Below are 21,364 nucleotides of genomic sequence, written 5' to 3'. Positions count from 1 at the left end.
AGATCTGATTAGCCTTCAAACTTCCCTTTCCCAAACAGATGGAAAATTTATTCTTGCCGGTTCAAGAAAATCTTTCTCTCAAACACATTTGGGTTAAGACTGAGGAAGTTGCCGGGCTCCTTCTTCTTTTCTTTCCAAGAAGGTTGGAAATTTCCCGGAAAAAAAAAAAAACACCCCACATATTCTGCAATATTGGATTTATTTCTGAATAAGATATGTTTAAAGCACGATCTCCTTGCTTCCGAGGGTGTAATGGAGACAGGCATGAGAGCAGATTACAGTGTCCAGCACACGGCTGCCCTGCACAGCCCTGCACAACCCACCTGACATCTAAGAACCATCCTCGTGAGTCCAGAGGCTGGCCTGCGCACGGCCTTCAGGAGAACTCCGGTGCCGTCCGCCACTTCTGCGGGAACTAGAATATATCTTCTAGACCTTTCTACAGCAGACTAGATGTAGAAGAGCCCCTCTGTCTAAAGCTCACAGTTGTCATAGAGGCTAGCATGATGTATAGTGGTTATTAAACCACACTGGCTGAGGCAGTGCATATTAAAACAACCCCAGACCCACATCCTTGTCACATATACTATGTGAGTTAAAGGGACTGGAAATCCCCACCACGAGGCTGACAACATAATCCAAGTATGTGGCACAGAAATGAGTCCCAATAACAATGCTCAGTGTTGGCAATCGACTCTGACCTGCTATTCTGTCGTTGCCAACACCCAGGGGGAGAGGAGGGTAAACAGTGAGAGCAGCCCTGATTGTGAACCCTCAGCCCTGAATTGGAATATCTCGCTTCAGCTCCCCTCCTTCTCTCATTGTCTCTTTTGCCAGCATCTTCACTCACTCTGTCTCCTTTCTCCTCCCCCTCTCTCTCTCCCAGTTGCTTTTTCTGAACTTCCAGCAATTCCCTGATACGATGTGACTCTGGCCTTTGCAGCAACCCAGACACTTAGGGAACGTTATCTCACTGGCATGTTTTAGATATTTTAGGACATTCTATTACCCAGAGATGAACGATGGTGGCAAGGGGACTCAGGGTAGACTCCACAGCCTTCGCTCACGTTCTGAGTGATTTTTGACACCTTTCTTGACTTGCAGCAACTCAGTGGAGGTTTGGAGGTTTGGAGGGGCAGGTGTCTTTTGGGGGGTTGGTTTGGCTTGGTTGTTTGTTTGATATTTTGTTTGTTTGTTTGTTTGTTTGTTTGTTTTGCAACACTAGGGGTTAAACTCAGGGGCCGTGTATGTGCTAGGCAAGTGTTACATCCCCAGCCCTTGGTTTTGTTTCTGTTGTTGTTTGGGGGTGGGGGTGGGGGTGTTCTGGTTGTTTAGAGGTTCTCAAGTATCCCAGGTATGACCTTGAACTCACCAGAAACCCAAGGCTGATTTTAAATTCATGGTCTTCTTACCTCCACTTCCTCAATTTTGGGATCTTGGTCTTAGACCACCAAACCCAGCAATTGTTTGTCAAACAGAAATCTGATCTCTTTCAGAGAGCCATAGCCCTCTCTTCATGCACTTAGCAGAGCCCACCTAATCAGCGCCAGCCTCACACTTACAGCCATTTCCTATTCCTGTGGCTCAGGCACAAGACTGAGGGAACTCCTGACAAAGGCCCTCAGCATCTCCACAATCCAACATGAACCCCTGCGATGTGCAAGAATTGTACCGAGCCCCTCATGGACCAGGGGAAGCTTCCTCCGGGGCCCAATGGGTCTGGCCAGCAGGCAAGAGAGATGACCGCAAAGCTCGACCCCTTGCTCACCAAGACCAGTTGTTTACTCAACTCATCCGCATTTCTGCATTAAGAACTCCCTGGAAGAGCATCACTGAACAAAGACCTCGTGCCTTCTCCTGTCCAGTGGAGCCAGCACAGTCATTCACAGCCCCGGTAACACTCAATTTGAAAGACCGAGGAACTCAGAGGTAAGGCGATCCCCTCTGTACTAACACTTTTGACTCTAACACTGTACTTTAGTGCCTTGGATTCTAAATGCCCTGCCATCCCTAATTTATCGGATATGCGTTGTAATTATCTCACTCGTAATGAATTCATTTGGCATTAATTTCGATGTCATATGTACAGTACTTTCATAAAAATTACTGTGTGATTCAGACTTAATTTAATCCATCTTTAAGGCGAAATGTTAACAATCAATTCATATTACTTGGTTCCTTAAGCCGCGGGCAGAGTCTTTATTATAATTATTATTATTTATGAACCGTGTGAGGTATTTCTAATGCTCACACTCTCGGGCTTCTCTGCCACCACATTCTCCTGTCTATACATCGCCGCCACCTTGCAAATAGATTTGCCTAATCAATACCTCAGTGTCTTTACCTTTAAGGATGTCACCTTGCAGCTGCAGCTGTTAGCCCGTCATTATGTGTACAGAATTCAGAGCTGCCTCTGTGGTGATGAAATGTATGATATTTTTGCATCGCACTCATCTCATGCAATCCAGAGAGGAAAATCAGCATGCTGTCTTCTGTGAGAGCAGGAACATCTCCCTTCGGCCATTTAGCACATCTTCTCATGAAGCAATCTAGTCGCCAGTGAACAAAACCATGTTTGTTTGTTTTTAAATGTGAATAGCAGGAGGACGCTGCCTTGAGTGGAGTGATAGCTGAAGTCATGTGACTTCACATGTACATGCTTGGCATAGATGACACATATCCTGGTGACAAATGGACATGGAAGCCAGTGTACATGTGTGTCATATTGTAGCCAGGCATGAGCTACGAAAATACCACCTGTCAGCTCTCGGGTGGCAATAGGCAGAAGGACAGGCAGAGCCCACCAAAGAAGGAAAAGCACGAAGTGGTTGAACCTCTTCAATTTGACCTCAGAGTTCTCTACAGAGAAAGCACGGTTATTTTTAAATGGGTTAGACCGTGACCTTTGTCTTTATAGGGTCTTACAGCGTGAACCCAAGTGAAAGTGACAAAGATGCCATTTTAATAGGTGAATCATTTTATTCATTTATTAATCATGCTCTGGTTTTTGACATTTGATTAGCTTTCTCAGTCTTTAATCCAAAACCCGGAGAGCAAATGCCTTACACCTAATGAATTCTGCGTGTGTGTGTGTGTGTGTGTGTGTGTGTGTGTGTGTGTGTGTGTAGTCAGTCTAACAAATGACAGTTGAAAAGCCTACAGATCCAGGTTAGCATGCACGTGTGTTGGCTTTTTTCAGGAAGACACTGTCATGAGGTACAGGGTGCCGTGCTCTGTGGCTGACCTATGACATGGGTGCTCCGCCACACTCGTCCCCTTCACGTGTTCTTTGCCCCAGTGGAACAGGCACAAGGCAATGGTAATCTGAGGAAAACTCAGCATGATTTCTTCTTCGTTACTAAAGGCTTATGGAAGGCAGCCACCATGATCCGCAATCATGGGTAATCTCCTAGAGTCTTAAAAGCACACTGGTACTAATATCTGATTTTTCTTTTCTTATAATTTTATTCACATATATCACTTGTACAAAAAGGTAACAGGTTTCGTTGTTGACTTCCCGAACGTCTACAGGACTTTGTGATAAATCCGTATAAAGTACATTGCTTTGTCCCGCTTGACTCCTCTCCTCTGTCCATCTCCAGACTCATCTTGAGGTCTATCCACGCGAAGCAAACAAAAATGTCCTACAACCCTTTTCAATGAGATTGGATTCTCATGATAGGACTTGGTGTTGAGGTGCTTACTGACCTCAGATTAAAAGCCAAATCTAGAGGCTGGAGAGCTAGCTTGGTGAGTAAGTCATTTGTCACATAAGCCAGTGGGTCTGGTGTCAGATCCTCAAAATGGAGAAAGCCAGTAGCCAGGCAGCCATAGACAGCAGTGAACAAGAACCCTTCTCAAACAAGGTAGACAGTGAAGACTGACACCCAAGGATGTCTTCCAACTGTCACATGTGCACCATGACATAAGCTCGTGCACACATACACACACACACACACACACACACACACACACACACACACACCCCTAAAAACAAAAATAAAATAGAGAGACCTAAGTGAGGCTAAAATCTGTGGGTATGTGTCTCCTTTTTTACAAACCCAGCCTGTTGCTGCTGTGCTGAGTGTGCTCTATGGATAGGAAGTGCGCTGGGCTTCTCTCGGATGCCTGTGAACAGGAACACCATATGGAATCAGCCCAATGCCATGGCATCCAGCAAAGAATTAGCATTTGACCAAGCGCTCCCTGGGGAACACAGCTGCACTGATGAAAAGACCAGTCAGGCAGGCCTATAGAGAGCATCTGTTGAGGGGCGTCTCACCTTTCAAGTGCACACACAAAAAGCTCTCACCTGAGCCTTCCACCTGGGTGGCCTGGACAGATGCACCCTCAGAGGTTAGGTTTACAGGTTCGGGGGGCGGGGGGCGGTCTCTGTTCAAAATGTATTAACGGTTTGTGAGAGAAACCCATAAGGTAGGATGGTCTGGAAGTTTTTAGTTGGTTATCCGGAGAGTGCTTTTGGGGCCCAGATCTGTGAAGCTTTATAAAAGGCGTTTCTTCCCATTTACAGGAATGGTTTGCACATGGCAACAGTGCCTCAAGAAACCTAGGCTGTGGTTGTAGCACAGTGTACAGCTCAGTTGGGCAGGGCCGGGCTGCAGAAAAAACCCTCTTTTAACACACTGTTGAGGACTTCCCAAAGCATTCCAAAAATTCCCTGCTGGAGAGTTTTGGTTTTGGTTTTGGTTTTGGTGTGTGTGTGTGTGTGTGTGTGTGTGTGTGTGTGTGTGTGTGTGTGGTTTTTAGTTTTTTGGGAGTTTTGTTTGTTTGTTCTTTGGTTGTTGTTTTGTTTTGAATTCAGAAATAAACAAGCACCCGATGCTGTCCTCTGCTCTACACTAATTTACAAAGGCCGCCATTAAAAGGTGCTGAGCCGGTGCTGGGCTTAGAGTCTGCCAGGTCCCCATGAACAGTGTTTTAAGTGCTTGTTCTTCAGCTGGTACTGTCTTGGGAGGTTACTGGAGTCCATCTTTGAAAGTCATCACCTGGCCTCTGCCTTCAACCTTGTCCTCTGCTTCCTCCTCCTCTGTCGGAGATGAGGAACATCTGTCACGTGCTGCAGCTACCAGCTATGGTCTGCTCTATCCCGCCTGACCCTGCTGCAGCCGGCTGAAACCCTCTGAAACAGGGAGCCAAAACAAATCTTTCTTTCTATAAGATGCTTTGGCCCCAGCAACAAAAACCTCAACTATGAATTTGGCTTACACGACGGAAATTTGCTGCCTCGCCTCCCAGATGCCACCCCCCCACCCGCAAAAAAAAAAAAAAACCACTAGAGTCAAATTGCCAGCAGGGCTGTCTCCTTCTAAGAACGCTAAGAAAATCCCTTGAGGCCTCTCTCCTTAGGTTGTAGGTGGCCAACATCTTCTCCTTCTGCCCCCCACACAGCTGTCTCTCTAAACATGTCTAAACTTCCCCTTCTTACAAGGCCACCATTCAGACTGGATTGGAATGAGCTCTAATGACCTCATTTTAGCTTATCCGTTTCTATAAAGACCCTGTCTCCAGATAAGGTGTCCTTCCAAGCTACCAAGGAGGAATTCAGCACGGGAATTGAGGCAGGGGGTTCCGTTCAGCTTGTAACACTCTCCTGAAGGTGTTCTCATTTCAGAAAAACACAAAGTCACTTTGTTTCTGGGTTTCTTCATAAAGAAACAGACAAACAGGGAGTCTGAAAGGCCTCGTTGATGCCTGTTTCTTTGCCTCCCTTTTAAAGTGGGGAAAAAGAAGTCAAGTAAATGACTGCATGAGATTAGGACTAGCAGCTCATAGCACCGAGGGACTGAGGAGGAAGGCAGTGCCAACATGAAGCTCTCAGATTAGCCCAGGGGCTGACCAAGTGCAAAGCGCTTAGGACCATGCCTCCTGTGGCCGGTCTGGAACCAAGGACACTTGAATGACAGTGTAACTGCATTAAATGTTATGAATGACATACAAGACCAGGAGCTGAGAAGAACTGGCCCTCAGTTAGCAGATGGAGAAAGGGCCGTTCAACCTTAACATGTAACAGATTCTTGTATTGTTTCATTTTGTTTTGTTTTGCCTTTTTACATCTTCGTGTCTGGGGGGGAAGGCGCTCCTTTAAGGCTGGAGGCTGATCTTGCTGGCACAGACCTTTAATACTAGCACTGAGGACTAAGGCCAAAGAGACCAGCTTGGGGCTATATTATGAGACTACCTCAAAAAAATCTTAAATAAGTAAATAATTGTATTATTGGTAGCAAGACCATCTGATGCCATTTCTTCTTTTTATACACGTTAGATCAGCTGAACAGTGAACTCACTCTAAAACCAACGTTCCAAACTCTAGCATTACTGGCAGACATGTGTTACCAGGCCAGCTTGTATTGGATTGCTTGGTTTGTTTTTGTTTTTTTGTTTTTGTTTTGATTGTTTTCGTGCTTGCTTCCTGAGAGAGGAAGAGGTCTCATTCTTTAGTTCAGATGGACTTTAAACGCATAGCCTACCTCCTGCCTCGGTTTTTCAATATCTGGGTTTGTAGGCCTAGGCCACCACGTTAATCCTATTTTCTTGAATTTGCCTTTGTGTGATTTCTGTTCTCTATTAGATGTTATTAAATGTTATTTATTTAATGTGTGAGTCCAAATCGTTCTCTCCCTCGGGTCTGGGGGTGTGGTGAAAGCGCTTGAGTATCATGACGCAGGTGTGGAGGAAGGTCAGAGAACAGTTTTGGGGAGTCTGTTCTTTCTTTCCACCATGTGCTAGTCTGGAATCAAACGGAGGTTGTCTGCTTGGGAAAAGTGCCTTTTCCCGCCAAGCCGCCTCTCCAGCCCTGTTCCTGACGCCGATGCTTTGTTTTATCATTTGCTTGAAAGAGTAAAACAGCCTTCAAACTCTCCAGAGATCCGTAACATGCACAGAATTATACATTATCAGACAACTTTTCCTTACCCTTCTTGTCTGTACAGACACGGAAAGTACATGCCTAGGAAGGAAGGAAGCAGAGGTACATGGCGGGAAAGGGAATAAAGTGTAAGAGAGAAGAAACTCCCACTTGAAGACGACAAAGAGGGCACTGACCACACATGGGCGAGATAAAGGGTCTTTTGTTTTTGTTTTTGTTTTTCTTAGAAGATATCACATTTTTTCCTTTGCTCTTGCTCACGATGGAGTGGAGTTAATCTTCATCTTTCTCCCGAGAAGGCACAAAATGAACCATCTTAAACTCAGAAGGGAAAAAAAAAAAAAAACCAACACCATCTGTTGCTGCGCTGAAGCGTTGTAGTGGGGGAGGGGACAAGCCAGTTGTTAACCCGGAAAGCACTCAGGCGCTCAGTTCCCCACTCTGCCTTCTGCCTAGAAGCTAGAAGAGAGGTCCAACTAGAGGGGGGAGGATTCCTTTCCCGGAGGTTTGGATTATTAGCCATTGTACGTGGGTGCGCTGGATTACAACCCAGAGTACGTGGGGAAAGACGTAGGTGGCACTTTACCGAAACGAGATACGTCAAGCTGCTTCAGTGCTGCTAAGGAAAGGATTTCCCTCTCCTTCAATCCCTATCAGTATCATCTGATGGTTTTTTATTTGTTAAACTATCGTCAGATTAACCATACATGTAAAAAAAAATAGCCTTAAAAACAAGGCGCGGCTCGTCATTATCCCAATCACGCATGACTTTGATCGTTTCAGAAAAGGAAATAAAATATTTAAAACCCCACAGGTCTTTATCTGGGCTGTGCGTCTGAACATGCAGCGGCCCCTTGGAACCGAGCTGTGCTGGAGCAGAGAAAGGCTGTGGGTGCGGAGGGACCGCTGGCTTCGTGGCGATGTCGGGCAAACAGCAGGTCAATCTCATCCAGGCGTTAATGAAGGAGAGGGAGGGCAGGCGTCCACTGACAGAAAACAAACCTTCAGCCCCCACAGCCAAAGTCTCTCTGGGCTGTCCCCGTGCTTCAGGGTGACCCACAATGACAAAGCCCACGGGAGCAGTTTACGCATTCGCTTCGAGCATCGTCCTAACCGTGAATTTTTGCAGAGACGGTGAGACGTGGCCACCCTGGCTGTCGCCGCGACTCCCCCAACTCCTCGCGGAGTGATGCCTCGCGGCCGTGGTACTAGACGCCGCCGGAAGATGGCGCACGAAGCTACCGACTCAATCGAGGGTACCGAGAGCTACTTTGGACTAGGTGGCGGAAGAGGGATTTTGATTCATTAAAAAACATAAATTGTACTTGATGAACAATAATAAAAATAAAAAAAACTGACAACTAGATTCCACAGAGATGAGTTTTTAAATCCCTGAAATCAATTTATTTAAAATTATTTAATTTAATTTACTAAATTTCGGTAACTGCTATGTAATGGTGCATGCCGGGCTGTTAGGTTTTATAGCATCTAAATGCTTCTCTTTACGCTGATTGCTGCAGTTGCACAGTCGCCAGAGAACTCTGTCCCCATCTCCAAGCTGTGTAAACAAATTGAGGCGAGAATAATTACACACTGAGAGAAAGGCTCAAGGAAAACCCATGGAAACCAGAGAGAGCCCCAGCCACAAAATACCACCTTAAAAGGGCTCAAAGATCAGTGCTGGTGACTTTACTAAAATCAGCCAGGGGGGCCAATTCTAAACTAAGCAGTGCCCGGGTGCTTCTTAGAGCAGGATCTTCCTTTCAGTAAAATAAAATCCATAGCCACGCGGACATTACACCTTACATTGTTTACGTTAATGAGCGTACATTTCTAGTTTCCCAGCTAGAAAATTCGTGCCCAGAAAAATCTAGAAACTTTGCTCCTCCTTTGAGCTAGGAATGATTTCTGCAACCAAATATTAGTCGTTTCATAAAAGGAACCTTCCCATTCTCCTTTGTGAAGTTCCAACGTGCACATCATGTTGGCGTGCATGGCTATGTCTGATTTGCACACAGGAAGTTGCACACGAACATACTATTTTAAATCTGTGTGTGCATGCGCACGTGTGTGCAAATGCGGGTATACACGCTGTCTGCATGCTATGCGGCTCCATTGTTTTCGGCGTAACTGATTTTGGCACCAGCTCGTTAGCACTTTGGAAGGGCCTTCATTAGCACTGGGACAGTAGCCAAAAGGAATCCAGAAAAATCAACACATGGCTGCTCCTGTTCTCACGATAAACGACAGCTTTCCTGGAAAACAACAACATTCGAGAAGCAAAACAAAAACCCAAAGCAACAAGAGTAGCAACAACGAGAACACGGGAAGTCAGACATCAGCAACTAGGATTTTTTTTTTAAATTTTTAAATTTATCCACTTGTTCGGTTTTTACCATTCTGGATACTCTTGCACAATTAAAGATATAAATAACAGAAGCATATTAGGAACCCAAGGGGAAGAAACTAGGCTCCTGTCTCTTTGTAGTGGTGGTGGTGTGGGGGTGGGGGGTTTGAGGGGTGGGGGTTGCTAGGAAACAGCATGGCATTAGCTGCCTCACCAACCCCCAAACTGAAAGTGGTCCTCGGAAACTTCCAGGCCTAATCCACAGTTCTTTGGAACCTGACTTCTGACAAGAGCCCTTCTGGGAAAAGAGAATTCCCCTCTTTATGTGACTATCTCATCTTGAAACCGGTAGTAAGTAGGAAGTTGTTCAAGTACTTTGATAGCATTCTGGGAAAGCAGTGATAACTAAACTGGTGAAAACTGGTAGCAAACTATATAGCCCATTACACTAATATTGGACCTCACACTCATGCCGTAACAGGTAAACAAGACCTGACAGTGTAAAGAAAAGCAGTAACCAAACCATACAGGGCAGTTTCTCAAAGGGTTAATTCTTGGCAGGTCAGCTGCCAAAAGGAAACATGCTGGTCTTTTAAGACTGGAGGCTTTGCCCAGGAGACAGCCTTCCCACTGGGTCTCAAGAGAAGGCACTGGGCTTGGCCCCTCCTCGTTAGCCCTTTGCCCTCTCCTCTCTGCCCTCGGCTTCTGTTAGAGTTTCTCAATTGTTTGCACTGAACTTTCTTGAAATTTCTCAAGAAAGGGGGAGAGATGGAACGAGAAGGCAGTGAAATAAAGTGAAAAAGTGGGAAAAGTCTGTAGCGTGCATTAGTCGTGTGACCCATAACAAGAAAAAGAGACACATGAGCCAAGTGAAAGCCGTATCTACAGTGTCTGTCTACGGTGTCTACGGTGTCTACGGTGTCTACGGTGTCTACGGTGTCTGTCTACGGTGTCTGTCTACGGTGTCTACAGTGTCTGTCTACGGTGTCTACGGTGTCTACGGTGTCTACGGTGTCTACGGTGTCTACGGTGTCTACGGTGTCTACGGTGTCTACGGTGTCTACGGTGTCTACGCTGTCTACGGTGTCTACGGTGTCTACAATGTCTATGGTGTCTACGGTGTCTACAGTGTCTATGGTATCTACGCGATGGCGATGCTAAGGGTTCTGGGAAGTGTGGCTCTGGACAGATTCAAAATCCAGAAGCAGCAGGGTTGTGGGGTCTAGAAAAGAAGTCTCGGGTTCATTCAGTTGTTCCACAGGTATTCGTATCTTCTGAAATGACAGGCAGAAACATAAACAAGACATTTCCTTCTACACATTGAACGGTGCTACCATCTTGGCTGACTCAAACCTTGTTCAATGCACAGAATTAGAAAGACAGGGGCTACAAACCTGTGGACTGACAAGATCAAGCCCCAGAGTTGAGATTCTTAAAATGTGTGTGTGTGTGTGTGTGTGTGTGTGTATCTTATATTAGAATACGTGTCTGTGTGCCAATGTATATGTCTATATGTGAGTGTCCACGTTGTGTATGAGTATGCATGTCCTTGTGTCTGTCTATGAGTGTGTGTCTATGTGTGTATGTGATTGTGTGTCTCTGTGTGTGTTTCTGTTTTCTGAGTATGTGTGTTTGTGTGTCTGTCTGTGTATGTGTCTCTGTATGTGTCGGTGTCTGTGTATATGAGAGAGTGTGTGTGTGTGTGTGTGTGTGTGTGTGTGTGTTCAGCACCTTAAACTGCCTGCAGACTGAGCACACACTCTCCCAGAAGCTGAGCCACGATTACGAATCGTAGCTGAAGTATCTGTTGACAACAGCTCATCCTTACAAATGACTCCATCTCAGGATATCGCTGATAATTATTGTGAATGCGCTCACACAGTCTCATGTCTGACAGAATGGTTGCACTTTCCAGCAAGGGCCAGAAAGCCAATTGAAAGATTTCCAAAATGAGGCGAGGTTCCAAGCAGATCTGAGGCTACTGCTCAAAAACCTATTCAGTACCCTTCTCTCTTTCATCTCCCCCAACATGAACTCAGAAGCTGGCTACTGTCTGGCAGGGAAGCCAGGGTCAACATTCTCTACATTTATTTATTTATTTATTTATTTATTTATTTATTTATTTATTTATTTATTTATTCATTCATTCATTCATTCATTCATTTACATATTGGAAGGCAGCCACCATTTATGGTCCTTCGTTTCCAAATACGAGGAGCAGTAGTAGCTGCCAGCAATGTCTCCAGGCCATCTGACTGGCCTCTCTGCACAGCCAGCGGGGGACTGGGTCCAGGGCATTAGTTGCTGACCACCATGTTTATAGCATAGTTATGTTGCCTCAGCTCAGAAAGGCCCTAATTAAAGATGGTGATGGGTTGCAAGTGCCCTGAAATGAGTTAGCTTTTAGAACACGGCTTGGAAAGGCAGAAGCTCTTACACCCCAATACAGCCCACAGCACCACTGTATTTAGACTTCTTCTGGGTTTCAGTTAGTGGTGTGACAGGTGGGTGACATGAAGGCCTTGGAGAAGGTCCCAAAAATTCACGGGCACGCAGGTGACTGTGGAAAGCCATGTCCCACTCAATACTCATCAATAGCTATGATGCCCAAAGGTGTTCCACACAAGGTTGGGCTCATTAATGTTCATAGAGAGAGGGTAGGGGCTTGTGCAGTCCTACCTCTCTCTGGGGATATAAATAGGTTGATGGGGAAGCATTTTCTTCAGTGGTTTAACCACCCATAAGTTGCCAATGAATCTGTAAGTATCTGCAATTAAATGCACTGGTGCCCTACCAGGAGTAACTAGATGGTTGTTCAACTCCCCTGGACAAGTTGATGCAAGTGTATGGGGATGGATAGATACATTCGTGGTAAAGGCTCTTCTGAGGAAAGGCAAAATAGACTAGGATTTGTTTTAATGTAGCAAAGAGAAGAGAACATTGTAACCACTATCTCTGGAACAATCAAGAGAGAATGAGATTGTCCTTGATTGAAGAACAAACAAATGGTCTCAGTTTCCAGCAGCCATTGGAAAATGTAGACCTAGTGAATCCTTAGTGACAGTTGCGTCTACCCTCTTCATTCCGACCATTGAGAAGGGGATTTTTGTTTGCTTGCTTGCTTGTTTTCGCTTGAGTCTAAATCATGAGTTGTTCCATTAAGTCTAAATGGAGTCTGGGGTTCTTGCTTGGTGGACAGAAGCACTAGAAATACTTATTTTACCTCTATTAGAAGCACTGGCAGGTCTCCAATGGTGCTTGTGTCTTGGGTTAAATTCTAGACTGGATTAGGCAACTGTGTTCCATCAAGAGCACTGTCCTTGCCAGGACACAAGGGACATCTGCAACAGCTCTTGTTTGCTTTGGGTTTTGTGGTGCTAGGGAAGGAACCTGGGGCCTCATGAATGCTAGACAGGCATCCAATCCCTGAGCATCTTGCCAGCCACTACTTTTGAGCTACTTAAGTGACGAAGTAAGACTGGCCTTGGTAAGCAGTCTACTGCTGGCTTTCAGAGGAGAGTATAGACCGAAGCTGTACAAAACATACAAAACAAGAGAGCCAGACTCAAGGCATTGAGACAGCCTTCCTGAAAACAGCTCGATGACGACTCCCCAGCTTGTCCACACTAGCAGGCAATTTCATGGGAAGCAGGTTGTGGACACACCATGTAAATTACCAAAGCTCTGTTGGCCACTACTTTGGCCGAAGCATGAAATTTTCTGTTTGCTCCACAGCCTCTGAATTCACTGAATTTAGAGCAAAATTGCCACCAGCTGTGCTTGAAACAGACCCTCTTTTCCCCCCACCCTCACCCCCTGTTGCAAATGAGGAACAAGGCACCTCAGGTGACAGTGTGGATGGAGGGAAACCAGGGGAACTGTTTTCCAATGAGTTTGTCAAGGTTAACCAAAGTCAAGGCAAATCAAAGTGCTCCTTGAGATGCCAGGTGTCAAAGACGAGCCTCCACGGCCCAGAGGGCAGAAGGATGGGTGCAGCCTGAAAGCTCAAAGAACACGCACCTAGATTATAATTATACCCAGAGAAGTATGACCTGGTCAACAGTCTCCATATTAATCAGTGCCATCCACATGAAGTAAGGAGTAGGTTTTCCGTACTGAAACAGGATCCTTGTGGCCATCTTTCCCTTTGTCATATGCTGCCCATTCTTTCTCTCTGCTGGGTCACTCTCCATCATCCTTTCAAAACCCCAGATATAACATTTTCTTCAGTAAAGTCTTACATGGTCCCCAAGGCAAAGTTCTATACAGCCCCCAGGATTCCAGTTATCAAATTCTATATATTATTATACACAACTACTTAACCATTGTCACGTTAAATAGTAAGAGAATGGGACAGAGAGAAGGTATCACAAGCCTTTCAGTCAGAGAAAAGAATCTATGTCCTGTCTCCTCCATGTGTAAGCTCTGTGTCCTTGGCAAATTAATGAATCTTCCTGCTTCCTTAGGAAAATTCTCTTACAAAATGGAATAATAAACCTACTTTAGCAAATCCTTTGATAATGAAATCAAGCAAATAATGCCCACAGCACTGTGTGTGTGCATGTGTGGGTCTTGTCTGTGTGTGTGTGTCTGTGTGTGTGTCTGTGTGTGTGTCTGTATTTCTGTGTGTGTATGCATGTGTATGTACATGTGTGTGTGCATGTGTGTGTCTGTGTCTCTGTGTGTTTGTGTGTGTGTATGTGTGTCTGTATGTGTGTATGTGTGTGTGTCTGTGTATGTCTGTATGTGTGTATGTGTGTGTGTGTCTGTGTGTGTCTGTATGTGTGTATGTGTGTGTGTCTGTGGGTCTATGTGTGTCTATCTGTGTGTGTGTGTCTGTGTGTGTATGTGTCTGTGTGTCTGTGTGTGTGTATCTGTCTGTGGGTCTATGTGTCTGTGTGTGTCTATGTGTGTGTGTCTGTATATGTGTGTGTGTGTGTGTGTGTGTGTGTGTGTGTGTGTGTTTGATGCAGGTCCCCATGTAGTTCAGGTTTCTGTGAAGCTCAGCCTTGAACTTGCTGTGTATGAGAGAATGGCCTTGAATTCCCTATTGTCCTGCCTCCACCTCCCTCACAGTCAATATTTAATAAATTAGTTCATGTGCTTCTGCTCCTGAATCTTCCCTCCAGAGATTTAAAAAAAAAGTCTTCTCATCTTTGGAAAGTTCTCAATATCAAGTACAAGACCTTGAACACAGCAGAGACTTAATACAGGTGTCCCTCCATTTATGAAGTCAGTTTTTAATTCACAGATAACACTGTAAGTGGAAAAAGGACTGAATTGGTGAAACCTCCTGCATGGCCTGGCTTGGCCATACAGTGTGAGCTGTGATGCACTGCCTCTGCCCATCCTCATGGGAAAGTCTCAGACTGAGGAGCAGCAACCTTGGTAAAAACCCAAAGTCAAAGCCCAGCTCCTACTAAATGTGCATCGCTGATTCTTTTTAAGGGTATATAATCATGCAAAGAATGTGATAAGACTAAATGGGATTGTTTGCCTGCCTGCCTGCCTGCCTGCCTGTCTGTCTGTCTGTCTATGACACTCTTAAAACGGGTCCTGATCAGGGGATAGAGAGATGGCTCAGTAGCTATGAAAGTGTACCTGAGTTTGGTTCCCAGAACCCACCCGGAGGGGTTCACAACCACCTACTACTCTAAATCCAGGGGACCCAGAACCCTCTTCTGACCTCCACGGGCACCTGCTCTTACGTACACATATCCATACACGTACATATCGTTATCCAGGAAGTAGACTCTTTTTTTTTCTTAAAGAATCTTAACCAAAGGTATTCAATCTGATGGTCAAGGAGATCAAAAGCCATAATGACACATGCCATTAATCCCAACACTAGGAAGGCAGAGGCAGGCTTGACCTTTGTAAGTTCAAGGCCAGCCTGGTCTACAACGAACGAACCAGGGAATGCCATGACTCCCACGAGGCTTTTCCCACAGAGGCTCACCTGCCGGGGTGATATTACCACCTAGCCCTCATGGACCATCCTGGGGCTCCAGCACCATTGACTCCTTTGCCCAGGGACTAGGACACCATGCCAGTCTTCGTGGCTGCTTTCCTTTGAAGAACTCCCACCCAGCTCTTAGTGGTTAATGGTAATTTCTCATCATCTATACTAATACTGCTTCATTCAAATTGGAAATGATAGATGATTAACAGGCACAAGAAAACATGTTGTGCTACATTCAGAGAGGATGCAAATGACAAAAACATGTTGCCTTCTGGACAGGCAGGGAAATGGCTTGCAGCAGCACACCCGGCTCCCCGTACCTCCGTGTCTGGCTAGACGGTTTTATAGCATTTAAGCAGCACAGCGCGAAGGCACCCAGCGCACGCTATAACTCTCAAAGAAAAAAAAAAAAAAACCCCAACGTTCTCGTGCTAATGGCAACCGAATCAGAAACACATGGATTTAATTTCCTTCAAAATACCCACGGGTATAAAAATCAATGCAGGAAAGCCATTTGGCTAACTCTATTTGGGGCTTTTCTGAGCCCAGAAATTGTGAGAAATTGTTGGAAATGGCTGCTGAGCTCCAAATCCCACCAGGTTGAGGCCTCCCCCGGCGCGGCCCCAGCCTAATGTGATGTGAAACCCAGGCTGTCTTTTTGGAGAGAGGCAGGTGCTTGCTGTGTGGTACCTTCACGGCTGCCATCTCTACAGATTTCCTGCTTTGTGCTATTAGTTCATTTGCTCAGCGTCTCCCACCACACTACCGTCAGGGAGAGCTCGTTTTGGCAGCGACCGGGATCCCTGCCTGAAAGTTGGTAGAGGTTGAGCTATTTGCAGAAATAATGCGTTCCAGACGTACTAAACAGTACCCCTCTTTCCAGATGGAGTGGCATTAGTGTTGCTTCCAGCCATTTCCTCACCTTCTGCTGTTCTTGTCAGATCTCCCATATGCACCACAAGCCTTCCGTATTCTGGGGAATCTTGGAAAACTGCTCAGACCCTCAGACCCCCACCACTTGCAAGCAAAAGTGCATGTGTGTGTGCGAGTGCGTTCACACACAGGCATGCACACACACATGCACACAGGCACACACACAGACACACAGGCACACATGCACACACGCACACAGGCACACACACAGGCACACACACACAGGCACACATGCACACAGGCACACATGCACACAGGCACACAGGCACACACACACACAGGCACACATGCACACATGCACACAGGCACACACACACAGACACACAGGCACACAGGCACACACACAGACACACACACAGGCACACATGCACCCAGGCACACAGGCACACACACACAGACACACACACAGGCACACACACAGGCACACATGCACACAGGCACACATGCACACAGGCACACAGGCACAGACACACAGACACACATGCACACATGCACACACGCACACACACACAGACACACAGGCACACATGCACACACGCACACATGCACACAGGCACACACACACAGGCACACACACACAGGCACACATGCACACATGCACACACACAGGCACACACACACATGCACACAGGCACACAGGCACACACAGACACACAGGCACACAGGCACACATGCACACATGCACACAGGCACACAGGCACACACACACAGACACACAGGCACACAGGCACACACACAGGCACACATGCACACATGCACACAGGCACACACACAGACACACAGGCACGCATGCACACACGCACACACACACAGGCACACATGCACACATGCACACAGGCACACACACAGAGACACACAGGCACACAGGCACACACATAGACACACAGGCACACACACAGACACACAGGCACACACACAGGCACACACACAGACACACAGGCACACATGCACACACGCACAGGCACACATGCACACATGCACACAGGCACACACACAGGCACACACACACAGGCACACACGCACACACGCACACACACACACACACTCGACTGCCTCCGCTCTTATGCATGCACATACAGTTTCCCTCCCACCTCCTAGAAGTCAACTTAGATTTTTTTTTTGTTTTTTGGTTTTTTTGTTTGTTTGTTTGTTTGTTTGTTTTTTTCGGAGCTGAGGACCGAACCCAGGGCTTTGCGATTGCTAGGCAAGCGCTCTACCACTGAGCTAAATCCCCAACCCCTCAACTTAGATTTTTATGAGAGAGCTAATCACAGGAAGCAAGAGCTTAGCAGCATGGGGAATTAAACGGGCAGGAGTACATGGACCCCCTGAAAACGCCCCTTGCTGTAGATGGTTACCTCTGTCGTCAGTTCTCTCCTGTATCACTGGCATGTCATATTACCATGGCGTGGCCTCCAGCTTGTGTGTGCCCCTGCTATGGTTTCCATGTCCTCTTCAGAGTTCAGGCTGCAATGGGGAAGGACAGGGTTGAGGAGGAGACCTTTAGGAGGTGAGCAAGTTGTGAGGGCTCCGGCTCATGAATGGATTAATGCTGTGATCCTGAGTGAGGGAGTCGGTTGCTGATAAAAGAATGAATGGCTTGCCATGATGTCTCTGTTTTATATACTCCCCTGCCTCCACCCTCCCTCCACCGAATAACACAGTACCAGGTCCTCACCGTGTATATTAGGACCATATCCCCAGGTCCTCACTGTGTATACTAGGGCCATATCCCCAGGTTTCCCAGCCTCCAGACCCATGTACCATATAAGCTATTTATAGCATATATAGTCTTGCGTGTTCTATTACAGTAGCAGAAATGGGGCTAAGACTGGTCCACCTACAATATCATATCCATGTTCACTTTCTTTACTGAGAAGTTGCCCAGATCACTATATGGGCACGCAGTGTCCTTGGAATCCAGAAGAGGATGTCAGATCCCCTGGAACTACAGTTACAGGATTTGTGAGCTACCACATGTAGATGTTGTGAATGGGGCTTCAGTCTCCTAGGAAAACAGTACATGTTCTTAATCCCTGAGCTACCTCCCCAACCTCACAAATGCTATCTAAATGTAGGCTTGTGACCAAATCACAATTTTTTTTAATCTCCAAGAAATAATTTCTGTGATTTCATGAAGCCAAAAGACATTTACTCTCAACCCAACAAAGGAGAATTCACAGTTGTGCCATTTGTAGGTCTTCATGTTTCTTATCCTTGCCATATGAGTTGTGGGTCTGACGGTCTGACGGTCTGACGGTCAGACCCACACCCGTGGAGAAGGCTCACTGTCAGTTTATCACAGCCCTCACATACCTAAGCTAATTCCCTATCTCTACCGTGTGCTTGTCTTCTTAGAACAACACAGAGAAGATTATTTTGCAGTTGTGGCCAATGGTGGCATGTCCGTCTGATCAGGAAAAGGCAAATTTAGCAACCAGTTGCATTAATTTCTCGCCCTAATCAAGTGTTTATTTGCCCTCAATATTGCCTAAAGGCTTGGGGGCTAGAGAGATGGTTCATTGACTAAGAGCACTGTCTCCTCTTCCAGAGGACCTGAGTTCAAATCCCAACAACCACATAGCAGCTTTACAACTGTCTATTTAACTCCAATCCCAGAAGTTCTGATACACACTTGGTGGACAGACACATATGTGACACTCATTCACATAAAATAAAGGTTAGAAAACATTATGGGGGGGGGGACCTAGTTTTGAAGTCCCAGACTTCTTTGTTGTTTCAAGTTAGAGCATCAGGAAAAATAAATAAAAGGAAAGAATTATTGCTAAGTGTAGGCATTCCTTTAAACCTTTTCTAAAACAAAACAAACCAAAAAAAACCCATCTTGTACTCCAAGATGGCTGGGAATTCTCTACGTAAACCAGGCTGGTCTCAGACTTGCCTTAATTCTCCTATCTCTGCCTCCAGAGTGCTGAGACTCCCTGGATACGCCACCCCAAAGGACTCTGCTTGGCTGATGTATAATACAGCTAGAGACACCAATCCTCCTTTCTGTACTCATTGTCTTAATAACTTAATGCCCACCCTCTTACGTTCCAACACGCCAAAGAGGAAAACATTACCCTAATTTTTCCTTCCTTGGCTATTCGTAAAAGAAAACTGGTTAATCAGTCCTCACGCTTTGGTTCAGACTTCCATCGTGAGCCGTGCTCCTCAAAGCAGTTACGAAACAGAGTACTAGAAGGGAAGGATTGGCATTTAGCTGTGGTAGAACTAACAGGTTGATCAGCATGGTTCGCAGGTCAGTCCTCCGATGGGGAATCCCTTAAACAATTCCATCAACATTGATCTACTTTAACCAAGTGATATGTTAATGAGCCAACCTTCTTGCTCCCTAGATGACACTACTTCACAAACCATCAGAGCACACCGCCATTGCAAGGGGGAGAGAAGTCACCGAAGAAGCTGTGAGCTGACACTTGCAGATGAGTCTAATTCCGTGTCCTGCAGATGCATGCCGTGTTGGGAGAACACTCGTGCACATCGAGCTGATTTTTGCTGTCATCAGAACTGACCTTCCAGCCCCCAGGAGGCCCCGAGCCTGTCTGCCACAATGACAGGGGAAGGAGCCAGCCTTCAACCTGGGGTCCTCAGAGGTGCAGCACAACAGGCCATGTTCAGCCTCGATGGGGCAGCTGGATCACATGAATTTTTTAAAGCAAAACAACTGATTCAGGAGGGGGAGGGGGATCTATCGGTACTCCCTCCCCCCCCACCACCACCCCGTCACATCCCAGTGGAGGAAATGCGTGGCCCAGTGTGTTGATCTTGGCCTGGGCACACACAGATCCTCTGTTCTGAGGATGAGCCGACGCATGCAGATGTGCAAGGCAGCCATTTCCAAAGGTTAATTAAATATTACCATTGTTTTCCAAGCTATTAACGTCTGTTCTTTTATTTCTTCGTGAGAAAGGTTTTTGCCCCCACTCAGAACGCCGTTTGAATACTGTTCTCAGTTCCTGCCCCCTCTTAAAGCCCCCAAAGAGAATGACCAAAGGGCCCAGAGAGACAGAATTTGGGTAGAGAGCCACAGAGATTTCTACGCTGGAGGCAAGAGGCAACTTGGAGGTGGAGAAGGAAGGAGGGACTGCATGCAGCCAGGGTGCTCTAAGATGGGGTCCCTGAAAGCACTTCCGCTTCAGCCGAAGGCAAGAAGCCTGCTACTTCAGAAAGGTTTTCTTACAGAAGCAGAGAAGGGACTGCCAGCTCTTTCCACCTTTGTGTGTTGGTTTGTAACTGACTGTTTCTGAATTTAGTAACTTGGTTCTGGGGAAGGAAGGATCTGGGTGGTCAGTGAACACAGTCAGGAGCAGGGCCCGCTCCAGAATGCCAGCGTGTCCCTTGTCACCTCCAGATGACATAGTTTCTCTCTCCCTGTCTGAGGTGACCTGATGTGGGTAGGACAAGGGCCTCAGTCAGTGGGGGGAGGGGCTCTGAGACGGACAACAAGGGATAATAAGACCAAGGTCAGGGAGAGGACAAGGCTCCCTCTGGCAGGAAGTGCCACCCTCTGTGACTGCAGTTTACAAGAATCCTGAGCCACGATGAGCACAGCAGTCTGCAGGAAGTCTTTGCGTACAGCCTATCTTCCAGGGAGAGCAGGACATGTTTTGCTTGCAAAGGAATAATGCCTCTCTGGATGTGGTCAGGACACAGCAGACCTATAGCTAAGGACGGGACAAACAGGAGCAGAGTGAAGATAGGTGCCAAGCAAGAGCTGCAGGGAGGCTGGGGGGTTGGCCCAGAGGGACAAGGGAACAAGGAATAGCGCCAACACTGACCATGAGTTTTGTACCACCTCCCCCCACCCAGGGACAGATCATACACTCTGAAATTCCATCTTCTCGGAGATTATAAACACACGGTACTCAAGTGCAGGCTCTGCGGTCAAATACCCTGGGTCCTAAGCCCATTTCTGCCGCTTCCTCAGCGGACCACTTAAACGTGTCTCATTTCCTACCATGTATATTTTTTCATCTGTAAAATGGAGCCAAATCCTTTGATGCTGTAAACTTGCTAGAATGATTAGAGGGAGGAGAGAGAGAGAGCTTGGGAAAGCACCAGAAGCAGGGAGAGGTCAGGAGTGAGGGAAAGTCTAGAAAGAAGAACACAGACGGCGGGGGTGGGGAGACTTGAAGAGAGGGAGAGGAAATCCAAGAAGGGAGACCAGAAAGCAAACAGGGGAAGGCCATGATCCCTCTGCCCTCTGGAGGGC

At 46.6% G+C, this 21,364-nt stretch overlaps 2 long non-coding RNA genes across 3 annotated transcripts; both read left to right on the top strand.

The window, feature by feature from the left end:
* The first annotated feature begins 766 nt into the window (after positions 1-766).
* On the top strand, positions 767-20,028 carry LOC148005670 (uncharacterized). 2 transcript variants are annotated; one of them, XR_015621402.1, is made up of 3 exons: positions 767-1,117; positions 1,589-1,929; positions 19,488-20,028. It is a non-coding gene; the product is annotated as an uncharacterized LOC148005670 (long non-coding RNA). The 2 variants fall into 2 exon arrangements; XR_015621403.1 differs by having other exon boundaries at positions 925-1,125.
* Positions 7,727-8,170, top strand: Lnc056 (long non-coding RNA 056). Its single transcript, NR_126574.1, has 2 exons — positions 7,727-7,824; positions 8,016-8,170. It is a non-coding gene; the product is annotated as a long non-coding RNA 056 (long non-coding RNA).
* Positions 20,029-21,364: the final 1,336 nt, after the last annotated feature.

This window comes from Rattus norvegicus, chromosome 5 (genome assembly GCF_021556685.1).
Source record: "Rattus norvegicus strain SHRSP/BbbUtx chromosome 5, alternate assembly SHRSP_T2T, whole genome shotgun sequence".
NCBI lineage: Eukaryota > Metazoa > Chordata > Mammalia > Rodentia > Muridae > Rattus > Rattus norvegicus.
Note: the sequence above shows the minus strand (reverse complement) of the source record. Positions and strands in the feature narration are given on the sequence as shown.